This window comes from Salvelinus fontinalis, chromosome 1, assembly GCF_029448725.1.
Source record: "Salvelinus fontinalis isolate EN_2023a chromosome 1, ASM2944872v1, whole genome shotgun sequence".
NCBI lineage: Eukaryota > Metazoa > Chordata > Actinopteri > Salmoniformes > Salmonidae > Salvelinus > Salvelinus fontinalis.
Genome location: NC_074665.1, coordinates 42,030,775 through 42,057,342, shown reverse-complemented (window position 1 = coordinate 42,057,342; position 26,568 = coordinate 42,030,775). Strand labels below are relative to the sequence as shown.

Here is a 26,568-nt window from a genome sequence, read left to right as displayed (position 1 = left end):
AAACCAGGGAGAGCTACTCCTGTGTGGAATTCGCTGCCGACCTCTCAAGCGCTAGCGAGCCACACAAACAGTTTGTTAGCCTACTGCTCATAGGATGAGAAATTATGGACAATTAGCCTTGCGAACAAACTGACCGTGTTTTCTAAGCAGTCTGACAGTATACACTACATGACCAAAAGTATGTGGACACCTGCTTGTCGAACATCTCATTCCAAAATCATGGGCATTAATAATAAGGAGTTGGTCCCCCATTTGCTGCTATAACAGCCTTCACTCTTCTGGGAAGGCTTTACATTAGATGTTGGAACCTTGCTGCGGGGACTTGCTTCCATTCAGCTACAAGAGCATTACATGCTGACCACACAGGTAGCGTCGCATGAGCGAGCGTTGCAAAATATATGTACACATACATGTTATTCAATCATTGCACCCACACTGCTCACGAGCGTCTGCGTTGCCAGGTGCTAAAATTGCCAGGTGCTAAAGTGGATTCTATTTGTGGACGCGCTGCAAGTCCTGTCTCTCCAATCTCCTCATTGGCTTTTAGAAGTATATACCCACGTGGCATCTCCTCATTGGTTACACCTACGTGGGTGCTTGAAAGATGAACTGAGGTCAGTTATGGTAATACACCTTCTGAAAATTTGTTACCAATTGCCATATAAAGTCCAAAAAAGAAAAAGCCTGGAAGGAGGAGAGATGACTAGAAACGATGCGGTTGACTGTTGTGTGTGGATTAATTGTCCGAGTAGTGGACCTTGTGCATTTCAGGGAAAATAAGTCAATGTATATATCCCAGGACAAATTAGCTAGCAACAGCAAGCTAGCTATCTAAATACAAGGTAGTTTTGTGTCCATGGTATCGCAACACGACAAGTAAACCAAATATCTTGTTTGTATTTTCCTAGGATTCAAAGCCTATGTCAAAGAATTGTCATGGAGCACGTGTGCGACTAAGTTGAAAGATGTTGGCGCACCAAGAAATTTAGGAACAGAATAAAACATATTTGCGATATTAAAGCAAGAATCGTACATTTTTCTAGGTGCACTAGTGCTCCCAAATAAAATTCCAGGTCGCAGAGCAAAATACTTAAGCGCATATGCGAGTAAAATAGTCACATTGTACAGCAGTGTAGAGCATTTTTCCCCAAAAAATGTTGCCGTCTAAAGAGCACAAACTTGAATGTTGTGCAAATTCTGTGCAACTTCCGGCGTGCGTTTACTGTGAACACAGAGGCTGTACCAGCTTTAAATGTACTGTTTTAACAGTGACCAATTAGGCTACTGTGGCTATTTGATCATAATGTAGGCCTACCAGATGTAGAAAATGTACAGAACCGACACTGAATCGCAGGAGCTAACTTCTAGCTATGTAGAAGATGGACGGAAGAACCACCCAGTGCTGTTTACCTGAGATTCCATCATCACACAGTCCTTCTCGTATGTGTCCGCTATGACTGCCTTTGTGTCGGAAAGAAAGGCTGAACAGTATTGGTTGTAGCCAAATTGACACTCAAATAATGGCTGACCAATGGACAAGCATCATCCACACCTCCCACTAAAGCCCGCCCACAGCTGTTGGGTCAAAAGTGCACACGAAGAACGAGTGTTTCAATCCCCCAATAATAAAAAAAAAAGCAACAACAAAAAAGCACTGCAAGCAAAGGGGGCAGCCTAGCCAAAATGGAGCGTGGTTGATAGCGAAATTAAATTGTTTTGTTTTCAAATACATTTTTTGTTTGAAACATTTTTTGGGAATAAATTGCATAGTTTATTGCTGTATTACAAAAAATATTGATTGCAAATTATTATATTTTTTTTTACTTTGAAGCATCGTTTTTTTGCTTTCAGAACAATTATTTTTGATTGAAAATAAAAGTTTTGCTATTGACAAAAAGACACAAATGTACCTCCATAGAACATAGTCCTAGAGAGAGAATCAGCAAACTCACACATGCACACCCCCGTAAAAGCACCCGTCAATCAAAGCCATCCGCGTACAGTCCCTTCAGAAAGTATTCAGATCCCTTGACATTTTCCAGGTAGGTTACAGCCTTATTCTAAAATGTATTACATTGTTTTTTACTCTCAATCTACACACAATACCCCATAATGACAAAGCAAAAACAGGTTTTTAGAAAAAGTTTCTAATTTATAAAAAAAATTACTTAAATATCACTAGGGTAGGTGGCAGCATTCAACATTTTGGATGAAATGCATGCCCAAATTAAACTGCCTGCTTCTTGGGCCCAGAAGATATGATATGCATATAACTGGTAGATTTGGATAGAAAACACTCTAAAGTTTCCAAAACTGATAAAATAGTGTCTGTGAGTATAACAGAACTGATATGGCAGGCAAAAACCTGAGAAAAATCCATTCAGGAAGTACTTTTTTTGGTTTTGTAGTTTTCTATTCAATGCCATTACAGTATCCATTGACTTAGGACTCAAATTGCAGTTTCTATGCCTTCCACTAGATGTCAACAGTCTTTAGAAATTGTTTCAGGTTTGTATTCTGAATAATGAGGAAGTAAGAGCAGTCTGAATGAGTGGACCCTAAAGTGTCACAGAGCTTTTTCATGCGCGAGACCGAGAGAGTGCGTTTCTTGTTTACGTTATTGTCCGGGTGAAATATTATCGATTATTTAAGCTAAAAACAACCTGAGGATTGAATATAAAGATCGTTGACATGTTTCTATGAACTTTACGGATACAATTTGGATTTTTTTTGTCTGCCTGTTTTGACTGCGTTTGAGCCTGTGGATTATTGAAGAAAACGAAAGAGGTTTTTGGATATAAAGAGACTTTATCGAAAAAAAGGAACATTTATTGAGTAAATGAATGTCTGCTGAGTGCAACCATATGAAGATCATCAAAGGGATTAATTGTATCTCTATTTCTGACTTGTGTAACTGTTCTACTTGGCTGGTTACTGTTTGTAATGATTTGTCTAGTGGGCTATGTTCTCAAATAATCTTAAATTATGCTTTCGCCGTAAAGCATTTTAAAAATCTGACACTGTGGTTGGATTCACAAGAAGTTAATCTTTAAACCTTTAAACCACAAGAAGTTAATCTTTAAATCTTTAAACATATGTAAAATATGTTTTGTTATTTGATATAATGAGTATTTCTGTATTTGAATTTGGCGCCCAGCAGTTTTCACTGGCTGTTAAAGAGGTGGGACGCTAACGTCTCACGTACCCAAGAGAGGTTAATCAGTACTTTGTAGAAGCACCTTTTGCAGCGATTACAGCCTCGAGTCTTCTTGGGGATGACGCTACAAGCTTGGCACACCTGTATTTGGGAAGTTTCTCCCATTCTTCTCTGTAAATCCTCTAAAGCTGTCAGGTTGGATGGGGAGCGCTGCTGCACAGCTTTTTTCAGGTCTCTTCAGAGATGTTTGATGGGGTTCAAGTCCAGGCTCTGGCTGGGCCACTGAAGGACTTTGAGACTTGCCCCGAAGCCACTCCTGCATGGAGTGAAGCAGGTTGTCATCCCAGATCTCTCTGTACTTTGCTCCATTCATCTTTGCCTCAATCCTGCCTAGTCTCCCAGTCCCTGCCGCTGAACAAAATCCCCACAGCATGATGCTGCTACCACCATGCTTCACCGTAGGGATGGTGCCAGGTATTCTATTCTCATTTTGTTACATTACAGCCTTATTCTAAAATGGATTTCAAAAATATATCTTCATTCTACACACAATACCCCATAATGACAAAGCGAACAAGTTTTTAGAAAGGTTTGCAAATGTATTAAAATAAAAAACCTCATTTACCTAAGCATTCAGACCCTTTGCTATGAGACTCAAAATTGAGCTCAGGTGCATTCTGTTTCCATTGATCATCCTTGAGATGTTTCCAAAACTTGTACGTCCACCTGTGGTAGATTCAATTGATTGGACATGATTTGGAAAGGCACACACCCGCAACACTTTATAGTAAAACATTTATAAAAACCCTTGAATGAGTAGGTGTGTCCTAACCTTTGACTGGTACTGTGTGTATATATAGCCACCCTTTGCCTTGATGACAGCTTTGCACACTCTTGGCATTCTCTCAACCAGTTTTGAGGTAGTCACCTGGAATGCATTTCAATTAACAGGTGTGCCTTGTTAAAAGTTAATTTGTGGAATTTCTTTCCTTAATGCGTTTGAGCCAATCAGTGATGCCTTGACAAGGTAGGGGTGGTATACAGAAGATAGCCCTATTTGGTAAAAGACAGTCCATATTATGGCAAGAACAGCTCAAATAAGCAAAGGGAAACGACAGTTCATCATTACTTTAAGACATGAGGGTCAGTCAATACAGAACATTTCAAGAGCAGTCACAAAAGCAGTCACAAAAACCAACAAGCGCTATGATGAAACTGACCCTCATGAGGACCGCAACAGGAAAGGAAGACCCCGAGTTCCCTCTGCTGCAAAGGATAAGTTCATTAGAATTACCAGCCTCAGAAATTGCAGCCCAAATAAATGCTTCAGAGTTCAAGTACCAGACACATCATAACATCAACTGTTCAGGGGAGAATGCGTGAATCAGGCCTTCATGGCTGAATTGCTGCAAAGAAACCACCACTAAAGGACACCAATACAAAAAAACTTGCTTGGGCCAAGAACCACAAGCAATGGACATTAGACCGGTGGAAATCTGTCCTTTGTGATTAAACTGGTGGAAATAACCTACTCTGTGTCTTCTTGAGAAGCAGAGTAGGTGAACTGATGATCTCCACATGTGTGGTTTCCACCGTGATGCATGGAGGTGGTGGTGTGATGGTGTGGGGTTGCTTTGCTGGTGACACTGTTGGCGATATATTTAAATTAAGGCACACCTAACCAGCATGGCTACCACAGCATTCTGCAGCGATACGCCATCACATCTAGTGTGCGCGTTTACATTTTTGAATTTTTTAAACCGTTATTTACCTAGGCAAGTCAGTTAAGAACAAATTCTTATTTACAATGACAGCCTACACCGACCAAACCCGGACGACGCTGGGCCAATTGTGCGCCGCCATATGCGACTCCCAATCACGGCCGGTTGTGATACAGCCTGGATGATACAGCGCTTAGTGGTACTATCATTTGTTTTTCAACAGGACAATGACCCAAAACACACCTCCAGGCTGTGTAAGGGCTATTTCACCAAGAAGGAGAGTGATGGAGTGCTGCGTCAGAGGACATGGCCTCCACAATCACCCGACCTCAACCCAATTGAGATGGTTTGGGATGAGCTGGACCACAGAGTTAAACAAATATATATATATTTAACCTTCATTTAAAAATAGGCAAGTCAGTTAAGAACAAATTCATATTACAAATGACAGCCTACCGGGGAACAGTGCTTTGTTCAGGGGCAGAACGACAGATTTTTACCTCGTCAGCTAGGGGACTCGATCCAGCAACCTTTCGGTTACAGGCTCAACGCTCTAACCACTACGCCACCTGCCGCCCCCAAAAAGCAGGCAACAAGTGCTCAGCATATGTTGGAACTCCTTCAAGACTGTTGGAAAAGCAGTCCAGATAAAGATTGTGCAAAGCTGTCAAACGCAAAGGGAGTCTACTTTGAAGAATCTAAAATATATGTTGATGTTTAAGACTTTTTTGATTACTACATGACTACATATGTGTTATTTAGATAATTTTGAAGTCTTCACTATTATTCTACAATGTAGAAAATAGTCCAAAAAACCCACAAAAAAAACTTGAATGAGTAGGTGTGTCTCTAGGAGAGAACGCGTCTCCTTCCTGAGCAGTATGACGGCAGCGTGGTCCCATGGTGTTTATACTTGCGTACTATTGTTTGTACATATGAACGTGGTACCTTCAGGCGTTTGGAAATTGGATGAACCAGACTTGTGGAGGTCTACAATTGTTTTTCTTAGGTCTTGGCTGGTTTCTTTTGATTTTCCCATGATGTCAAAGCAAAGAGGCCCTGAGTTTGAAGGTAGGCCTTGAAATACATCCACAGGTACACCTCCAATTGACTCAAAGGATGTCAATTAGCCTATCAGAAGCTTATAACGCCATTTTCTGGAATTTTCAAGCTGTTTAAAAAGGCTCAGTCAACTTAGTGAATGTAAACTTCTGACCCACTGGAATTGTGATACAGTGAATTATAAGTGAAATAATCTGTCTGTAAACAATTGTTGGAAAAATTACTTGTGTCATGCACAAAGTAGATGTCCTAACCGACTAGCCAAAACTATAGTTTGTTATCAAGAAATTTGTGGAGTGGTTGAAAAACGAGTTTCAATGACTCCAACCTAAGTGTATGTAAACTTCCGACTTCAACTGTATGTATGTATGTATGTATGTATGTATGTATGTATGTATGTATGTATGTATGTATGTATGTATGTATGTATGTATTTACCCCAAAAATATGGGGGATTGGAAATGATACAGCCACAATCTGCAATATATGAAAAATGCAATTATGTAATTCTGAGCCTTCATTCAACAGAGCAGTACAGACTTTTGTTGCACTTAATTAACCTGTAGTCTATTTGACCGAAGCACCTCTGCCACTCGTTATACTGTCCAGCTTAGGCTGCAGCAGAAGCAAACTCCTTTGTTAGAGACGTTTGCCCGCGTGCATTGGCTGATTAACGGCTGGCTCACGGAGAAACTCGTAAAGGCTCAATTTTTTTTACTATTTTGATTAAGTATACCATGTTAATATTATTTCATACCTTGATAGCGCTTCTTGGTCTATAAAAAAAATCTGAGCTGAATGTGAAGTCACAGGAAGCATAAGCTGCATTCGTTCACATGTGCAGAAAATATTTGGATGGTTCAAGGCTGACATTTGGTCATTTCAATAAAATAAAAAAAACACTTTGTAACATGACTAGCTATAGAAATGGAAACATTGTGATTTTAGTGTGCGCAGAACAGCTGGCTGGGGAACTAATTTACACGCACCTATAGGCCTACTATATCTAGGCCTATATCTAGTTTCTACAATGTTGACAGAATAAATACAGGAAAGTGTACATACTGTGTGATGATAAGACTTGGGCAGTATCCAGATTGTCATATCGACCTTGTGCCATTCTGGGATATTCGCTAATACCGGCACTCTACACAATGGACACCATTTTCAAACCTCACTTTGCCTCTGTAATCCAAAAGGTTAGCAATTCTAACAAGTCCATGTAAAATACGACAGAGAAAGCAAACTAAATGCTAATGAGCGTACCGAACATTTTATAGTCTCTGACCTAAACTATTTGCAGGGCCGACATCCCAGCTCCTAAAGTTATACAAGTAACAAACAAAACAATGCTACTCAAACTTTCCTGCACACACAAAACAAATATTAGATAGCAAAGCTCTTGATTAAGGAGGGGATTCTTTGCTATCACCTATCACATAGGTTATGAAATGTCATGACAAAGAAATATTTAATTATTGCCCTAGTTCTATTGTTGTTAAACCCAATGTGTCTCTCCTCACTGATGTCAATGAATGATCAAATGGTGAATGTGACTTGAATTATGTGAATAGCCTAATGATAAGGATGATGGCGAGAGCCTACAAACAGATTGACTGTAGTCCCCTTAAATCATAGGATATTGTTATATTGTGTCTCTAAAATCACAATGTTTCAATTTCTATACACGTAAGCCTATTTGACAGATCCCATAAAACCATAGAAAATTAGAGGTTAGAGCTGTTCTGTCGGAACAGAGTTTCCGTTGGGTAAATTAAAATTCTGCAGGCACCACATTTTCCTGACACTGAAGACATTTACAGGACCCATAGGCATTGGGTGCGTAACCTGATTAGGGCATCCACCCACAATGCTCAGAAAGACAGAAATCACATTTAGATTATGGTAATTCATCTTAATAGAACATGCAACTCGAGGATGTAAAGGGGTGCGTCCTTCTTACCAAATTGCGATGCGCAATTTGAAAATCCAATTATTGTCCATGTTCACTTTTCCTCATCCAACAAGACAAGTAACCAACAGCGAAATAACTAGCCGATGTAGTAGAAAAAAAAGTGTACTTATTCTATTGGTCAGCTTGTCGTTCTGGGCGAAAAAAATAAAATAGCCCATTCCAAAACAGACTCTAGGACAGTTGTGGGAAGATAGATAGGCTACATAAAAAAAACATTAAAGCCTCCCGAGTGGCCGAGTTGTCTAAGGCACTACATCGCAGTGCTAGCTGTGCCATTAAAGATCCTGGTTCGAGTCCAGGCTCTGTCGCAGCCGGCCTTGACCGGGAGACCCATGGGGCAACACACAATTGGCCCAGCATCGTCCGGGTTAGGGGAGGGTTTGGCCGGCAGGGACCTTCTTGTCCCATCGCGCACTAGCGACTCCTGTGGCGGGCCGGGCACAAGGCAAGCTGACACGGTCGCCAGGTGTACGGTGCTTCCTCCAACATATATTGGTGCGGCTGGCTTCCGGGTTAAGCGAGCAATGTGTCAAGAAGCAGTGCGGCTTGGCTGTGCTTCCGAGGACGCATGGCTCTCGGCTATCACCTCTCCCGAGTCCGTACGGGAGTTGCAGCAATGGGACAAGACTAACTACAAATTGGATACCATGAAATTGGGGAGAAAAAGGGCTACATTTTTTAAATAAAAATATAAATTGCTCATGCATTGCTCATGCAACAGATCAGAACGTTTAGCTTAAAATGTTGATAAACTATTATTTCTTCACATTATAAGCGCAGCAATGCGCAAAAGGCAATAAACAACACGCAAATGTTAGTTCCATAATACAATTAGCATCGCATATGCGAGTGAGACAAAGATTAAAATATCGGTTCAATATTTTAAGAGGGGAAAGCTAAAGATGCAACAACTAGCATGGGTTGCTTATATCACTAGGATTATGCCTTTGGCTACTAGACAATGAAAGAAAGTTGATTTTGAAAACCAATAGAACATGAAAGAAATAGGCTACTGGTTTCAATGGCATCTGGTAGTATTTATAAAAAAATTGCCTTCAGGTTTGGTTGGATTTTGCCAAGGCTATTTTGAAGCAAGGTAAGACATGCCTCAATGTAGTAACACGTTCAGGTTTCAAACAATTAAGTATATGATTTCAAAATGCATACTGCCTCCAACTAATTGCAAAGTAGTGTGTGTAAGCTGGAGCCTGCTTAGTTGCCTATACACATGAATGGGGAATGGGAAACGTGCTTCAATTGCCAGTTGAGAAAATAAAAAATATTAACTCTAACTTCTTTGGGGTAGGGGGCAGTATTTTCACGTCCGGATGAAAAGCGTGCCCAGAGTAAACTGCCTGCTACTCAGGCCCGGATGCTAGGATATGCATATTATTAGTAGATGTGGATAGAACACACTGAAGTTTCTAAAACTGTTTCAATAATGTACAGTATATCACAAAAGTGATTACACCCCTCACATTTTTGTAAATATTTGAGTATATCTTTTCATGTGACAACACTGAAGAAATGACACTTTGCTACAATGTAAAGTAGTGAGTGTACAGCTTGTATAACAGTGTAAATTTGCTGTCCCCTCAAAATAACTCAACACACAGCCATTAATGTCTAAACCGCTGGCAACAAAAGTGAGTACACCCCTAAGTGAAAATGTCCAAATTGGGCCCAAAGTGTCAATATTTTGTGTGGCCACCATCATTTTCCAGCACTGCCTTAACCCTCTTGGGCATGGAGTTCACCAGAGCTTCACAGGTTGCCACTGGAGTCCTCTTCCACTCCTCCATGATGACATCACGGAGCTGGTGGATGTTAGAGACCTTGCACTCCTCCACCTTCCGTTTGATGATGCCCCACAGATGCCCAATAGGGTTTAGGTCTGGAGACATGCTTGGCCAGTCTATCACCTTTACCCTCAGCTTCTTTAGCAAGGCAGTGGTCGTCTTGGAGGTGTGTTTGGGGTCGTTATCATGTTGGAATACTGCCCTGTGGCCCAGTCTCCAAAGGGAGGGGATCATGCTCTGCTTCAGTATGTCACAGTACATGTTGGCATTCATGGTTCCCTCAATGAACTGTAGCTCCCCAGTGCCGGCAGCACTCATGCAGCCCCAGACCATGACACTCCCACCACCATGCTTGACTGTAGGCAAGACACACTTGTCTTTGTACTCCTCACCTGGTTGCCGCCACACATGCTTGACACCATCTGAATCAAATAAGTTTATCTTGGTCTCATCAGACCACAGGACATGGTTCCAGTAATCCATGTCCTTCGTCTGCTTGTCTTCAGCAAACTGTTTGCGGGCTTTCTTGTGCATCATCTTTAGAAGAGGCTTCCTTCTGGGACGACAGCCATGCAGACCAATTTGATGCAGTGTACGGCGTATGGTCTGAGCACTGACAGGCTGACCCCCCACCCCTTCAACCTCTGCAGCAATGCTGGCAGCAATCATACATCTATTTCCCAAAGACAACCTCTGGATATGACGCTGAGCACGTGCACTCAACTTCTTTGGTCGACCATGGCGAGACCTGTTCTGAGTGGAACCTGTCCAGTTAAACCGCTGTATGGTCTTGGCCACCGTGCTGCAGCTCAGTTTCAGGGTTTTGGCAATCTTCTTATAGCCCAGGCCATCTTTATGTAGAGCAACAATTATTTTTTTCAGATCCTCAGAGTTCTTTGCCATGAGGTGCCATGTTGAACTTCCAGTGACCAGTCAGTAAGAGGGAGTGTGAGAGCGATGACACCAAATTTAACACACCTGCTCCCCATTCACACCTGAGACCTTGTAACACTAACGACATTTTCACTTAGGGGTGTACTCACTTTTGTTGCCAGCGGTTTAGACATTAATGGCTGTGTGTTGAGTTATTTTGAGGGGACAGCAAATGTACACTGTTATACAAGCTGTACACTCACTACTTTACATTGTAGCAAAGTGTCATTTCTTCAGTGTTGTCACATGAAAAGATATACTCAAATATTTACAAAAATGTGAGGGGTGTACTCACTTTTGTGATATACTGTATGTGAGTATTACAGAACTCATATGGCAGGCAAAAACCAGAGAAAAAAATCCAACCAGGAATTGGGAAATCTGAGGTTTTTAGTTTTTCAACTCATTGCTTATCCAAGATACAGTGGAAATGGGGTCATGTTGCACTTCCTAAGGCTTCCACTAGATGTCATCAGTCTTAAGAACCTTGTTTGATGCTTCTACTGTGAAGTGGGGGCGAATGAGAGGGGAATGAGTAAGGTCTCTCCCAGAGTGCCACGAGCTGACCATGCGCGTTCATGTGAGAGTTAGCTTGAGTTCCATTGCATTTCTGAAGACAAAGGAATTCTCCAGTTGGAACATTATTGAAGATTTATGTTAAAAACATCCTAAAGATTGATTCTATACTTTGCTTGACATGTTTCTACGGACTGTAATATCACTTTTTGGACTTTGTCCGTACTTTCCTCTGGACTTGCACGCGCGTCGTGAGTTTACATTGTGTACTGAACTCGAACAACAAGGAGGAATATGGACATTATCGAACAAAATAAACATTTATTGTGGAACTGGGATTCCTGTGAGTGCATTCTGATGAAGATCATCAAAGGTAAGTGAATATTTATCATGCTATTTCTGACTGTTGACTCCAAAACATCTTTATGGCTTATTTGGGCTCTGAGCGCTGTACTCAGATTATAGCATGGTGTGCTTTTTCCGTAAAGTTTTTAAAAAATCTGACAGCGGTTACATTAAGGAGAAGTTTATCTAAAGTTCCATGTTTAATACTTGTATCTTTTATCAATGTTTATTATGAGTATTTCTGTAAATTGATGTGGTTCTCTGCAAAATCACCAGATGTTTTGGAACGACTGAACATAACGCACCAATGTAAACTCAGATTTTTGGATATAATTATGAACTTTACCGAACAAAACATACATGTATTGTGTAACATTAAGTCCTATGAGTGTCATCTGATGAAGATCAAAGGTTAGTGATTAATTGTATCTATATTTCTGCTTTTTGTGACTCCTCTCTTTGGCTGGAAAAATGGCTGTTTTTCTGTGACTTGGCTCTGACCTAACATAATCGTTTGGTTTGCTTTAGTCGTAAAGCCTTTTTGAAATCGGACACTGTGGCTGGATTTACAACAAATGTATCTTTAAAATGTTGTAAAGTACATGTATGTTTGAGGAATTTTAATTATGTGATTTCTGTTGTTTTGAATTTGGCGCCCTGCAGTTTTCACTGCCTGTTGATGAGGTGAGACGCTACCGTCCCACATACCCTAGAGAGGTTAAAAACAGGACCATCAAAACTGTTAACACGCGATTGCATTTAGAATTGTTGCGCAATGATTTGACTTATAAAACGCGTTTCACTCCAGCAGCATCAGGAGCTGTAGCAGCAGCTCTCACACTAGATTGACTGGCATTTCAGTCAATAAATATGAAAATGCAATATAATAAATATAAAATGCATTATTTCAGTGATTTTTTTTATTCGACCATGACAATTGATCGGCGCCAATTATATTTATCGGCTTTTCATTATTATTATTTTTAGCAAAAAGCCAGCTATTACCGGCTAACAGAAACCCTGCACCGGAACAGGTTTTGTGGGATGTCTAAATCTGGGGTGAACAATTCTAGTCCTCGGGGGCCTGATTGGTGTCACAGTATTGCTCCTCCCCAGCTAACACACCCGACTCCAATGATCACTTAATCATGATCTTCAGTTTAGAATGCAATTTGATTAAATCAGCTGTGTTTGCTAGGGATGCAGAAAAAGTGTGACACCAATCAGGCCCACCCTTGGTCTAAATCAAGCAGCCTATAGGGTCACATTGTCTTATATTGAACCAATTCCTCCACTAAAACATTTTTAGGAAGAGAAAGTCCTTTCCTTTAAGCCCCAAATAAATATTAGTTAAAAACATAGAAATGCTTCCAAAAAGCAATAGTCAATTGATGTTGAGCAATTGCAATTAAAATCAGGAACAAAATGCCACTTCAAAAAACAATTTCCTGTACAGATTAAAGAGTAGAAGAATACAGGCATTTCTGGTGGCAATGTCCAGCAAAAAATCGAACTTGTCGAAGTGTTAGCGAACACAAGGTCTGTCAGTGTTCACGCTGCATTCATTTAGCTGTGGCGATACGCCACTGCAAAATCATTGCCGCCACCAGTGGAGACCCAAAATTCAGGGTAGGTGGGTCAGAAGCCCACCAGTTGAGCCCCACCTGTTTATTCCCAAAAATAATAATTTGCCTGTTATTTTTTGGCATTAATACGTGCTCAGCACTTCTGTGGGGGTGGGGCAGCCAGCGAAAAATACGTAACGTATGGGTTGGTAATGTTCTTTAGTTGCGCCGTGATTGGATTAGTGTTCTGTCACTCATGGGGACACTACGTCGACCTGAATGCCAAGCATCAAGACTGGAGGATGGTGATGGAAGCATCATGCTATGGGGATGTTTTTAAGTGGTAGGGACTGAGAGACTAGTCAGGATCGAGGGAAAGATGAACAGAGCAAAGTAGAACCTTGATGAAAACCCGCTCCAGAGCGCTCAGGACCTCAGACTGGGGTGAAGGTTCACCTTCCAACAGGACAATGACCTTAAGCGCACACATCTTTGAGTGGCCAAGCCAGAGCCCAGACTTGAACCCAACATCTCTGGAGAGACCTGAAAATAGCTGTGCAGCGATGCTCCCCATCCAACCTGACAGAGCTTGAGAGGATCTGCAGAGAAGAATGGGAAAAACTCCCCAAATACAGGTGTGCCAAGCTTGTAGTGTCATACCCAAGAAGAATGGGAGAAACTCCCCAAATACAGGTGTGCCAAGCTCAATCCTATAGAAAATGTGGGCAGAAATGAAAAAGAGTGTGCGAACAAGGAGGCCTACAAACCTGACTCAGTTACACCAGCTCTGTCAGGAGGAATGGGCCAAAAGTCACCCAACTTATTGTGGGAAGCTTGTGGAAGGCTACCCAAAATGTTTGACCCAAGTAAAACAATTTAAAGGAAATGCTACCCAATACTAAATTGAGCGTACGTAAACTTCTGACCCACTGGGAATGTGATGAAAGAAATGAAAGCTGAAATAAATCACTCTCTACCATTATTCTGACATTTCACATTCTTAAAATAAAGTGGTGATCCTAACTGAACTAAAACAGGGAATTTTTACTAGAATTAAATGTCAAGAATTGTGAAAAACTTAGTTTAAATGCATTTGGCTAAGGTGTATGTAAACTTCAGACTTCAACTGTACATGTAGTCCCTAACAGTTTGTTGGCACAGTTTGTCACTGTTATAGTGGAATTAGTCAGACTGTTCTCTCTGCTACCGCACGGCAAGCGGTACTGGAGTGCCAAGTCTCCATCCAAAAGGGTCCTTAATACCTTCTACCCCCAAGTCATGAGACTGCTGAACAATTAATCAAATGTCCACCGCCTTTGTTTTTACAGTGCTGCTACTCGCTGTTTATTATCTATGTATAGTCACTTTACCCCTACATCCTTGTACAAATTACCTTGACTAACCAGTACACTGACTCGGTAGCCCCTGTATATATCCTGCCTATTTTGTGTTACTTTTTATTTTATTTAGTAAATATTTGCTATACTATTTTCTTAAAACTGCTTTGTTGGTTAATGGCTTGTAAAGTAAACATTTCACCTGCTGTATTTGGCGCATGTGACACATTTTATTTGATACATTTAGTGTTGTATTGTGTAGTGGCTTTGCTGGTATGCATCTAAAACAATTTTTAGAGTTTGCCCCATCAAGAGGTACATGCTACAATCGCCACTGGCCGCCACGCCCTAAACAAATATGAAACATGAAAAAATATTTCTGCCGAGGTGCACTTTGAAGATGCTAGAACAATCCACATTTTATTTATCTGCAATCAAAACGAGTAATGAATAGACAACCCCATAGTAGAATATTTATCTATTTACCTAGTCAGCTTGTTGTTGTGCGTTCAATGCAAGATAAATATTCCTCTTACGGTGCATTCATATTGTGAATGCCACAGGGAGGGAAACATGCATTCTGGACAAGCATTCAATGCTTGTCCATTCATACTGCAATCACAGGGAAAACTGCCGTTTTAATGGCCTTTGTTAAAAAGATGGGGGTCCCAGCTTTCCATTGCTACTTATTTATTTCTCGACTCCTAAATATGTGTGAACTACAACATTTTAGCTTTTAGCAGAGGCAGGGTTAAGTACTTTCACAGCTCAGCAATTTGCCATGAGTGCATAGGGCAGAGTTGGATTGAATGTAACATGTGTCAATTGTAGTGTTACTTGAGGTAACTAAAAAAAATATGATTAGGGTTAATTGAGATGAGACATGACATTTTTAGTTGTACAAGAGTAGTGGAAACCAGGGAATGTGTTGGGGGGGGGGGGGCAGTGGTTTCAGTGAAAAGTACAAGCAGGGTGGCGTTTACCCCAATTTCCCCTAACAGTCAGGCCTACATTATATTCACTGTGTTTATGCAAGTTTTTTGGGAACATAAAATGTATCAATATAATGCTCCTTAGTTAAAAGAACACATGTGGGATCTAGCTAATGATTAGCTCAACAGGCTAAATGCAGATAGGCTAAAGCATGGGGATGCCCATTTATAGCCACTATGGTGCTATCAGTTGGGGGGCTACAGGTGATAACGTGTATTGCTAATAACATACCCGATAATATGGACCATGCATAGTAAAACTGGGCCACATGGACAAAAATCCATGTCGAGATAAATTGCCTGAATTGATGTGACAACGATAAATTTAGAACATTAATGTGCACCAGTTCTCTTTGTATTATCCTTAACTTCTACTGCACTGAACAAAACAACAATTATCAAGATTTTACTGAGTTTCAGTTCATAAGGAAATCAGTCAATTGAAATAACTTCATAGGCCTAATCTATGAATTTCACATGACTGGTATTACAGATATGCATCGGTTGGTCACAGATACCTTAAAAAAAAGAGGTAGGGACGTGGACCAAAAAAAAACAATCAGTATCTGGTGTCACCACCATTTGCCCCATGCAGCGCGACACATCTCCTTCGCATAGAGTTGATCAGGTGATTGTGGCCTACGGAATGTTTTGCCACTCCTCTTCAATGGCTGTGCGAAGTTGCTGCATATTTGCAGGAACTGGAACACTGCCGTACACATCAATCCAGAGTATCCCAAACATGCTCACTGGGTGACAGACCATGGAAGAATTGGGACATGTTCAGCTTCCAGGGGCTGTGTACAGATCCTTGCGACATGGGGCCGTGCATTATCATGCTGAAACATGAGATGATGACGGCAGATGAATTGCACGACAATGGGCCTCAGGATCTCATCACGGTATCTCTAAATTCAAATTGCCGTCGATAAAATTAAATTGTGTTCGTTGTCCATAGCTCATGCCTTCCCATACCATAACCCCACTATGGGGCACTATGTTCACAACGTTGACATCATGCAAACCGCTCACCCCCACAATGCCATACCAGGATTTATCAGTGAAGAGCATACTGCTCCAGCGTGCCAGTGGTCATCAAAGGTGAGCATTTGCCTACTGAAGTCGGTTACGACACAGAACTGCAGTCAGGTCAAGACCCTGGTGAAGACGAAGAGCACGCAGATGAGCTTCCCTGAGAGGGTTTCAGACAGTTTGTGCAGAAATTCTTCGGTTGTGCAAACCCACAGTTTCATTGGCTGTCTGGTCTCACACGATTCCACAGGTGAAAAAGCCAGATACAGTGGTCTTAGGCTGCCGTGGTTACACGTGGTCTGCGGTTGTGAGGCCGGTTGGACATACTGCCAAATTCTATAAAACAACGTTTGAAGTGGCCTATGGTAGAGAATTGAACATTAAAATGATCTGGCAACAGCTCTGGTGGATATTCCTGCAATCACCATGCCAATTGCACACTCCCTCAACACTGGAGACATCTGTGACATTGTGTTGTGTGACAAAACTGCACATTTTAGAGTGGCCTTTTATTGTCCCCAGCACAAGACGCACCTGTGTAATGAGCATGCTCTTTATTCAGCTTCTTGATATTCCACACTTGTCTGGTGGATGGATTATCTTGGCAAAGGAGAAATAGTAACTAACAAATGTGCACAAAATGAGAAGCTTTATGTTCATACAGAACATTTCTGGGATCTTTGATTTCAGCTCATTAAACATGGGACACTTTACAGGTTGTGTTTATATTTTTGTTTGGTGGTTGTAGCCATCAATTTTCCTGCCATAAGTGATCGGTATGGTTGGTGTCGATCATTTTCGGTTTATCTTCCCAGCTCTAATGCATAGGTGTTAAGCATGGTTCATTATATTAAAATAATTTTTACCAAGCCTATGTCATTGGGCTCATTTCTGGAGGTGGAAATTCTATTTTAGCATAATACATTAGTATTTACATCCTTTTAAAAAGTCCCCAGAACCAAGCTTCTCAATCCTGAGCGTCTCAGAAGAGACACGGGTCTATCTCCAATGCATCAGTCATTAAAGACTGCGCTGTCACAGACAAAACCTTAAAAAAATAATTGGGAAATTCCACACCAGGAAGGCCAGGAAATAGTTTTTGTATCTCAGATTGTTCTGGCAATTTCCACATATAAACTTAATAGGGAGGTAGGAAGTTTGATATGCTTTTTATATTTTACACAAACCATTTTTTGTTAGACCCTTTATAACCATATACATGCCTCCTACATTAAACGTACATGATACAGACAACATCTTGGTGTCATTACACTTCTAATAGTGTGCTCTAAAATATGTTTAGATTACGAAATACATTTTACTTTAATGTATTCAATAGTCAAAATATTAATATGAATCTCAAAAGAACCCTTTTTGAGTTAAATTTGTTTAAATATATTGTTTTAAAACATACTCTACAAGTAGGCTACATAAAACTTCCAAGGTGGGTGCGCTGATACTTTTGAAGTTAAGATCAGTTTTATGAGCACCACCAACACAGTGAGCGGCGGAAAGTATTCGAAGGAAACTTCCTCTGCTGGTGATTTGCTGAACGTGATTGATTAATGACCTATAATGTCAATTTCTATAAATGGGTCAAATCTTCAAAAGTAGCAGAGCACCCACTCTGGTAATTTGACGTGTTTGAAGTAGAGGTCGACCGATTGTGATTTTTCAATGCTGATACCGATTATTGGAGGTCCAAAAAAAGCCGATACAGATTAAATCAGCCGATTTGTATAAATATATGACAATTACAACAATACTGAATGAACAATGAACACTTATTTTAACTTAATATAATACATATATCAAAGCAATTTAGTCTCAAATAAATAATGAAACATGTTCAATTTGGTTTAAATAATGCAAAAACAGTGTTGGAGAAGTAAAAGTGCAATATGTGCCATGTAAAAAAGTTAACGTTTAAGTTCCTTGCTCAGAACATGAGAAAGCTGGTGGTTCCTTTTAACATGAGTCTTCAATATTCCCACTGTTGAGGACAGAGGGCGCTGTTTTCAATTTGGGGGAAAATCGTGACCAATTTAAACGGCCTCGTACTCAATTCTTGCTCGTACAATATGCATATTATTATTACTATTGAATAGAAAACACTCTCTAGTTTCTAAAACCGTTTGAATTATATCTGTGAGTAAAACAGAACTCCTTTTGCAGCAAACTTCCTGACAGGAAGTGGAAAATATGAAATCGATGCTCTGTTCTAGGGCCTGCCTACCTTTTCTTAATAGGGGGTGCTGTTTTCACTTTGTAAAAAAAAGGTTAACTTCTTATGGCTGCAGGGGGCGTATTGAAAACCTGGAAAATATGTGCCAATTTTCAAACGGCCTCTTAATCAATTTTTGCTCTTACAATATGCATATTATTACTACTATTGGATAGAAAACAGTCTCTAGTTTCTAAAAACGTTTGAATTATTTCTCTAAGTGGAACAGAACTATTTTTACAGCCCATTTCCTATCCGGAATTGAGATTTCCAAAATCGATGTCTCTCTTCAAGACCTTGTCTATAAAAGGGCATGTCACTTAGGACTGTAGAAACACGTCATACGCCTTCCTCTGGGTGTCATGCGGAAGTGAGAGCAGAAAGGACTTGAATATCTCGTCCTGGGGTTGAACACAACCTCTTGGAGTGAGACTGGCGCACTTTATTTTTTTTTCTGGGCGCAAAGTAGAACCTGGACTCGGCTCCTGGAAAACGCTCGTTAAAGGTGAATATGATCTCCGTCTTTGATTTGATTTAAAACATGTCACAATATCATCCTAAAGTATGTTTTTTCAATATAGTTTAATTATATTATTGAAATTTATTCTGGACTTTAGACGTGATGCGACGCAAGAATTTTGTCAAGATGGAGAGGTTAGCGTCGCAATGCCAGTGTGCTTGCTAATTCAAGAGGGAAATCGTTCGTTCTGGATCGAAATAAAGACGTTTCTGAACAAAGGACCCCTTGGAGAACATTCTGATGGAAGATCAACAAAGGACCCAATTTGGGATGCTTTTTCATATATCTGTCGAACTGTGCTATGCTACCGTTTGACTAGAATCAATGCTGCTGTGTGCTAGCTAATGTAGTAAGCTAATATAACAATATAGTGTTTTTCGCTGTAAAACACTTCAAAAATCGGAAATATTGGCTCTATTCACACGATCTTTGTCTTTCATTAGCTATCCACCATATATTTTTCTGAAATGTTTTATGATGTGTAATTAGTAGTTGACGTTGGTGTCTGTATTTTCTCTGGCTACTCCCGTGCGATTTCTGACTGTAGCTATGATGGGAGCAGTAATGTAAAACTGATTTATAGCTAAAATATGCACATTTTTTGAACAAAACATAGATTTATTGTGTAACATGTTATAGGACTGTCATCTGAGGTAGTTTTTTTCTAGGTTATTTAGGTTGGTTCTAGGTTAGTTAGGTTGGCTTGTGCATGCTACTTGCATCCTACTTGTGCTGTGAAAAATGTCTGTCCTCTTTTTTATTTGGTGGTGAGCTAACATAAATATATGTGGTGTTTTCTCTGTAAAACATTTTTTTTTAAATCGGACATGTTGGCTGGATTGACAAGATGTTTATCTTTCAAATGCTGTATTGGACTTGTTAATATGTGAAAGTTAAATATTTAAAAAAATTAGATTTTGAATTTCGCGCCCTGCACTTGAGGTGGATGTTGTCATAGGTGTACCGGCGTCGCGCTGCAGCCATAAAAGGTTAATGTCCTTGATATTTATTAGTATATATGCACTTCATACGTCTTCCACTAGATGTCGACAGGCAGTGAGAGAAGAAATGGAGTGAATAACTTGATCTGGGGTCGAATAAAAAAAACATCAGCCAGGAAGCATAGGAACTGAGAAGTGGTCTGTGGTCACCACCTGCAGAATCACTCCTTTATTGGGGGTGTCTGGCTAATTGCCTATAATTTCCACCTTTTGTCTATTCCATTTGCACAACAGCATGTGAAATTTATTGTCAATCAGTGTTGCTTCCTAAGTGGACAGTTTGATTTCACAGAAGTGTGATTGACTTGGAGTTACATTGTGTTGTTTAAGTGTTCCCGTAGTTTTTTTGAGCAGTGTATAATAAACGCAGAAATACGAGCCTTAGGTCATTAATATGGTCAAACCCGTAAACTATCATTTCGAAAACGTTTATTCTTTCAGTGAAATACGGAACCGTTCCGTATTTTATTGTAAAGGTGGCAACCCTAAGTCTAAATATTACTGTTACATTGCACAACCTTCAATGTTGTCATAATTATGTACAATTCTGGCAAATCAATTACGGTCTTTGTTAGGAAGAAATGGTCTTCACACAGTTCGCATCGAGCCAGGCAGTCCAAACTGCTGCATATACACTGACTCTGCTTGCACTGAACGCAAAAGTGACACAATTTCCCTAGTTAATATTGTCTGCTAACATAAAAAAAATTAAAACTAAATATATAATAAAAAATAGGCATTGATGTTTATGATTAGGTACATTATTGCAACGATTGTGCTTTTTTCACGAATAGGCTTTTGTTAAATCACCACCGGTTTGGCGAAGTAGGCTGTGATTCAATGATAAATTAACAGGCACCGCATTGATTATATGCATCGCAGAAAAAGCTAGTTAACCTAGTAATATCATCAACCATGTGTAGTTCACTAGTGATTATGTGAAGGTTGATTGTTTTTATAAGATAAGTTTAATGCTAGCGAGCAACTTACCTTGGCTCCTTGCAGCCACAAGGTCCTTTTGATGCTGCACACGCATAACAGGTGGTCAGCCTGCCATGCAGTCTCCTCGTGGATTGCAATGTAAATCGGCCATAATCGGCGTACAAAAAGGCTGATTACTGAGTGTTATGAAATCTTGAAAATCGGCCCTAATTAATCTGTCGACCTCTAGTTTGAAGAGTATATTACTCCAAACAATATCTCAAAAAATAAGCTAAATCAAAAAGTATACTTTTGAGACATTCATTACTTTGAATAAATGAATGTGAACATTTTTATTTCAGAATCTAGACATACTCCCTATTTTAGAGCACACTATAAAGGACTATAATGACACCAAAATGCTGTTTGTATCATGTGCTGTTATCAGATCATAGGGTCTTACAAGAGGCTTAATAGGGGCAAAAATGGTCACTTTCCACGTGTGGAATTGCTCAATTGGTACAGGCACCAGAAATCAATAGCACAGTCCACATTGGACCTCTATGGGAGCGATTTTATATTCTGCCCTTGCTCATAGTCCTTTCCTAAAAATTCAATCTCAGAAAACATTTAAACTGTTGATTGTTTTTAACTGCGATCATCTGGACTCGCTTTCATCCCCGACTTTGCACAATTGTACTTCCTCACACAAATCCCATCACCTTTACCAAGCAAAGGAGGTTATGAGGTGGTGGAAGGGAGATTAATGCATATAGTACATTCGGAAGGTATTCAGACCCCTTGACTTTTCCCACATTTTGTTACGTTACAGCCTTATTCTAAAATGTATTAAATAGTTCCCCCCCTCTTCAATCTACACACATTCCATCATAATGACAAAGCAAAAACAGGGTTAGAAATGTTTGCAAAATTGGAAAACCTGTAAATATACATTTATATAAGTATTTAGACCCTTTACGCAGTACTTTGTTGAAGCACCTTTGGCAGCGATTACAGCCTCATGACTTCTTGGGTATGACGATACAATCTTGCCACATCTGCATTTGGGGAGTTTCTCCCATTCTTCTTTGCAGATCCTCTCAAGCTCTGCCAGGTTGGATGGAGAGTGTCGCTGCACAGCTATTTGCAGGTCTCTCCAGAGATGTTTGATCGGGTTCAAGCCCGGGCTCTGGCTGGGCCACACAAGGACATTCAGAGACTGCTGCGTCTAGCTAGTCTCCCAGTCCCTGAAAAACATCCCACAGCATGATGCTGCTGCCACTACGCTTCACTGTAGGGATGGTGCCAGGTTTCCTCCAGACGTGACACTTGGCATTCAAGCCAAAGAGTTCACTCTTGGTTTCATCAGACCAGAGAATCTTGTTTATCATGGTCTGAGAGTCCTTTAAGTGCCTTTTGTCAAATTCTAAGCGGGCTGTCATGTGCCTTTTACTGAGGAGGGGCTTCCGTCTGACCACTCTACCATAAAGCCTGGATTGGTGGAGTGCTGCTGAGATGGTGGTTCCTACCATCTCCACAGAGGAACTCTGTAACTCTGTCAGTGACCATCGGGTTCTTGAACACCTCCCTGACAAAGGCACTTCTCCCCCTATTGCGCAGTTTGGCCGAGTGGCCAGCTCTAAGAAGAGTCTTGGTGGTTCCAAACGTCTTCCATTGAAGAATGATGGAGGCCACTGTGTTCTTGGGGACCTTCAATGCAACATAAATGGATCTGTGCCTCGACATGGTCGATCCTGTCTCGGAGCTCTACAGACAATTCCTTCGAGCTCATGGCTTGGTTTTTGCTCTGACATGCACGGCCAACTGTGGGACCTTATATAGACAGGTGTGTGCCTTTCCAAATCATGTCCAATCAATTGAATTAACTACAGGTGGATTCCAATCAAGTTGTAGAAACAGCACAAGGATGATCAATGGAAACAGGATGCACCCGAGCTCAATTTTGAGTCTCATAGCAAAGAGTCTGAATACTTATGTAAATAAGGTATGTTTTATTTTATACATTTGCAAAAATTTCTAAAAATGTGTTTTCACTTTGTCATTATGGGGTATTGTTTATAGATTGATGAGAATTTTTTTTTAAATCCATTTTAGAATAAGGCTGTAACGTAACAAAATGTAGAAAAAGTCAAGGGGTCTGAATACTTTCCGAATGCACTGTATCTAATGTCATCTTCTATTTGATGCTATTACTAACAGTGCAGCAGCACCTAGAGGTTACACAGGTAAATCCATTTGAATTCAATCACTTTTTGACAGCATCCCTTTGGATTTAAACAAAACTTTCCATACATGTTTTCCCATGGAGAAAGTAGTCAGAAAGTGATGTTTTGGACCCGAATACCAAAACAATCAGGAGATATAGGTTTCTTAGAAAAAAATTGACAATTTACATTGCTTATAAAAAAAAAATATCTAAAAACGTGTAAACGCCAATTTTTCATGAGGTCTTTGTGTTGTGCCCACCATCGGTTTAAACACAGCATGCTTTTGAATACAGGGTGGGTGTCATTTCAATCATATATCCATTCTATGAATTATATTTCTATCCATTCAGACCACTACAATTTAGCTGTAACACCATTGAAATTTAAATTGATGAAATTGTACTTTAATTACTACAACAAAGATGGCCACTGGACCATACACCGTTGAATGTCAATTTAATTATCTATATTTTTCAATGTTTGCAATAGTTTTCCTATGGAAGACAGAGTATAATTTAATACAGATATTCTGCATTATTATTCTGCTTCTACACCTGCATTCTAGCTGTTTGGGGTTTTAGGCTGGGTCTCTGTACAGCACTTCGAGATATTAGCTGATGTACGAAGGGCTATATAAAATAAACTTGATTGATTGATTGAGATATTCCCAATCAAGCCAACATTATCTGATGTGTGGACCTCCAACCATCTTGTGGTACCATTTGAAAGTTGACGTTTAAATTATATTCCCATTTTAGTAAATATATCAGCCAAAACATGACACCCTCCCTGTATTGAAGAGCATGTATCTCAACCGATTGCAGGCACAACCCAAAACCCTCAGACGATGTAAAATAGGGTCCAAGCTACAACATATGCGAATAAGAATACTTTTTTTTCTCGTGTAATATAATTTATGTTTAAGGTAATGTTTAAGTTACTATGAAATAGTTTGATAATCTTGTTTGTAATCTTTTAAAATGATACCAATCACAATCATTTAAGACATGGATGTCTCATGGTATGGTGGGGTATGCACAATACACTTAGTGCACAAAACATTAGGAACACCTTCCTAATATTGCGTTGCACTCCCTTTTGCCTTTCAGAACAGCCTCAATTCAATGGGGCATGGACTCTACAAGGTGTCAAGTGTTCCACAGGGATGCTGGCCCATGCTGACTCCAAATGTTTCAAGTTGGCTGGATGTTCTTTGGGTGGTGGGCCATTCTTGATACACACAAGAAACTGTTGAGCGTGGAAAAACCCAGCAGCGTTGCATGTTCCAGTGCACCATACCCAGTTCAAAGGCATGTACATCTTTTGTCTTGCCCATTCACCCTCTGAATGGCACACATACACAATCAAGGCTTGAAAATCCTTCTTTAACCCATCTCCTCCCCTTCATCTACACTGATTGCTTTCAGCTTTCACCTGGTCAATCTGTCATGGAAAGAGCAGGTGTCACAAATGTTTTTTATACTCACTGTGGCCGCCATCATTATCTCTTTATCTAAATGTTTTGACATTTGAAGCTACCGGCCTAATTTGTCCCTTCATTTGGGGACTGTGGGCAGCTTTTAGGTCATATTAAGCTGTATAAACTGTCCGGTCTAGGAAGTTAGAGAAGAAAATGTGTTATTGGGGAATATGGGTCCAAAAGATCAGTTAATTTCTAAATGTCATTATCAAGATGGAATGTTTCATGTCAATCTACTGCACTAACTAAGCCGCTACTATTGTTCTTGTGAGGTGCAATGCAGTACCTAACTGCACAATGGATGCAGGCTGGTACTACCTAACGTTAGCTACATTTCCTGAATACATTTCCTTCTCAGCTATACTGTCTGTATTGTGTTAAAATCACCATCTTCAACTTGCCAATTTCCAACTGGCAGAATGGCATGTGCATTAGCCAACATGAAATGATAACTATAGGAAAAGTTTATGGCAGATGTTCGTCCACAACACAAGTCGGGGGGCTGTCTGGCTAATCAATCAACCCAAAGTACGGTTAGCACTTAGCTAGCTACCTATTAGGTACATGGCCATCTAACGAACGACCTAACGTTAGGTTCATAGCTAGCTAACAACACTTGAACGCCAAACCAACGCCTTGGATGGATGGGTGGGTGGCTAGCTAGCTAGCTAACGTTACGGATGACTAACAGTTGGCTAACACCAAAACTTGAAGAGCAAGTTAGCTAGCGTTAGCTAATTGAGCTAGCCATTTGTCGATACGTCAACTGTTAAAAATAAATAAAGTACCTTGCTGACGAACTACAACATGGCGAAATTAGTTTTCATGCATTTAAAACTCTCATGCGATGTTAAGGGCATGCATGTATAACTTGGCTAACAAATATCTGCGGTACATTGAATTAGCCCATTTTAAACCCCTAGTTTGCTAGCCAGTAAGTTGGTGCTAACTAGCGGCGGTAGCTAACGTTAACTTCAAATTCCCATACTAACGTAGCTACTGATTGCAACTCATTGTTTATTTTGAGAAATGGCAACATTGTTTTCAATTTCATAACGACAAAGATATTAATTCATATTTCCATTAAATCTTTGTAAAAATCTGTCTTGTTAGCTACATTTTCGGTAAACTCACCTTTTAACTGGCTGTATTTGCGCAGATCTTATGTTATTAACGTTAGCTGCTGCAACATCGACAAGATTCCATCATTGGATTTCAGCCAAAGCTATTTGCATACACAGCGCTATCTACTGTTTTGGAGTGGAAGTCCGAGGACCTTGCAACCAGGCCCTAATGTCCATATTTAGGACCAAAAAAATAGTACACGTTTACAGTGTTGATTGATTGAAACACCAAGTTGCACTTTGAATTTGCTGAAAATGAATCAACCTTTCAGGTTTTGGTATACACTGACATTTGGGGGTCAGTGTTTTAATTTAATTGGACCAATTTATCTTAATTCAATCTGCAGAATTGGTGGGCTATTCCCTCACTTTAATTACAATGTCCCAAGATTAAAGCACTAACAGAGGCTGATATGGGTGTATTTAATTTGCACATGGATTAAAATTAATAGCAGCATCTCCCCTCTGCGGACACTCAATTACTCAAATGTTAATGTTCAAGGTTAGCAACCAACTAAGCCTCAGGAGACTGAAAAGATTTGGCACGGGCCATATGATCCTCAAAAAGTTATACAGCTGCACCATCAAGAGCATCTTGACTGGCCACATCACTGCTTGGTGCAGACGGTCCAGTAC

At 40.2% G+C, this 26,568-nt stretch overlaps 1 protein-coding gene across 1 annotated transcript in view; it reads right to left on the bottom strand.

The window, feature by feature from the left end:
* The window catches only part of LOC129854626 (speckle-type POZ protein-like), a 42,127-nt gene extending 16,081 nt beyond the window's left edge, over nucleotides 1-26,046 (bottom strand). The window contains exon 1 of the mRNA XM_055921891.1: nucleotides 25,943-26,046. The gene's annotated coding sequence lies outside the window, so the exon portion shown is untranslated. The remainder of the gene's footprint in view (nucleotides 1-25,942) is intronic.
* Nucleotides 26,047-26,568: the final 522 nt, after the last annotated feature.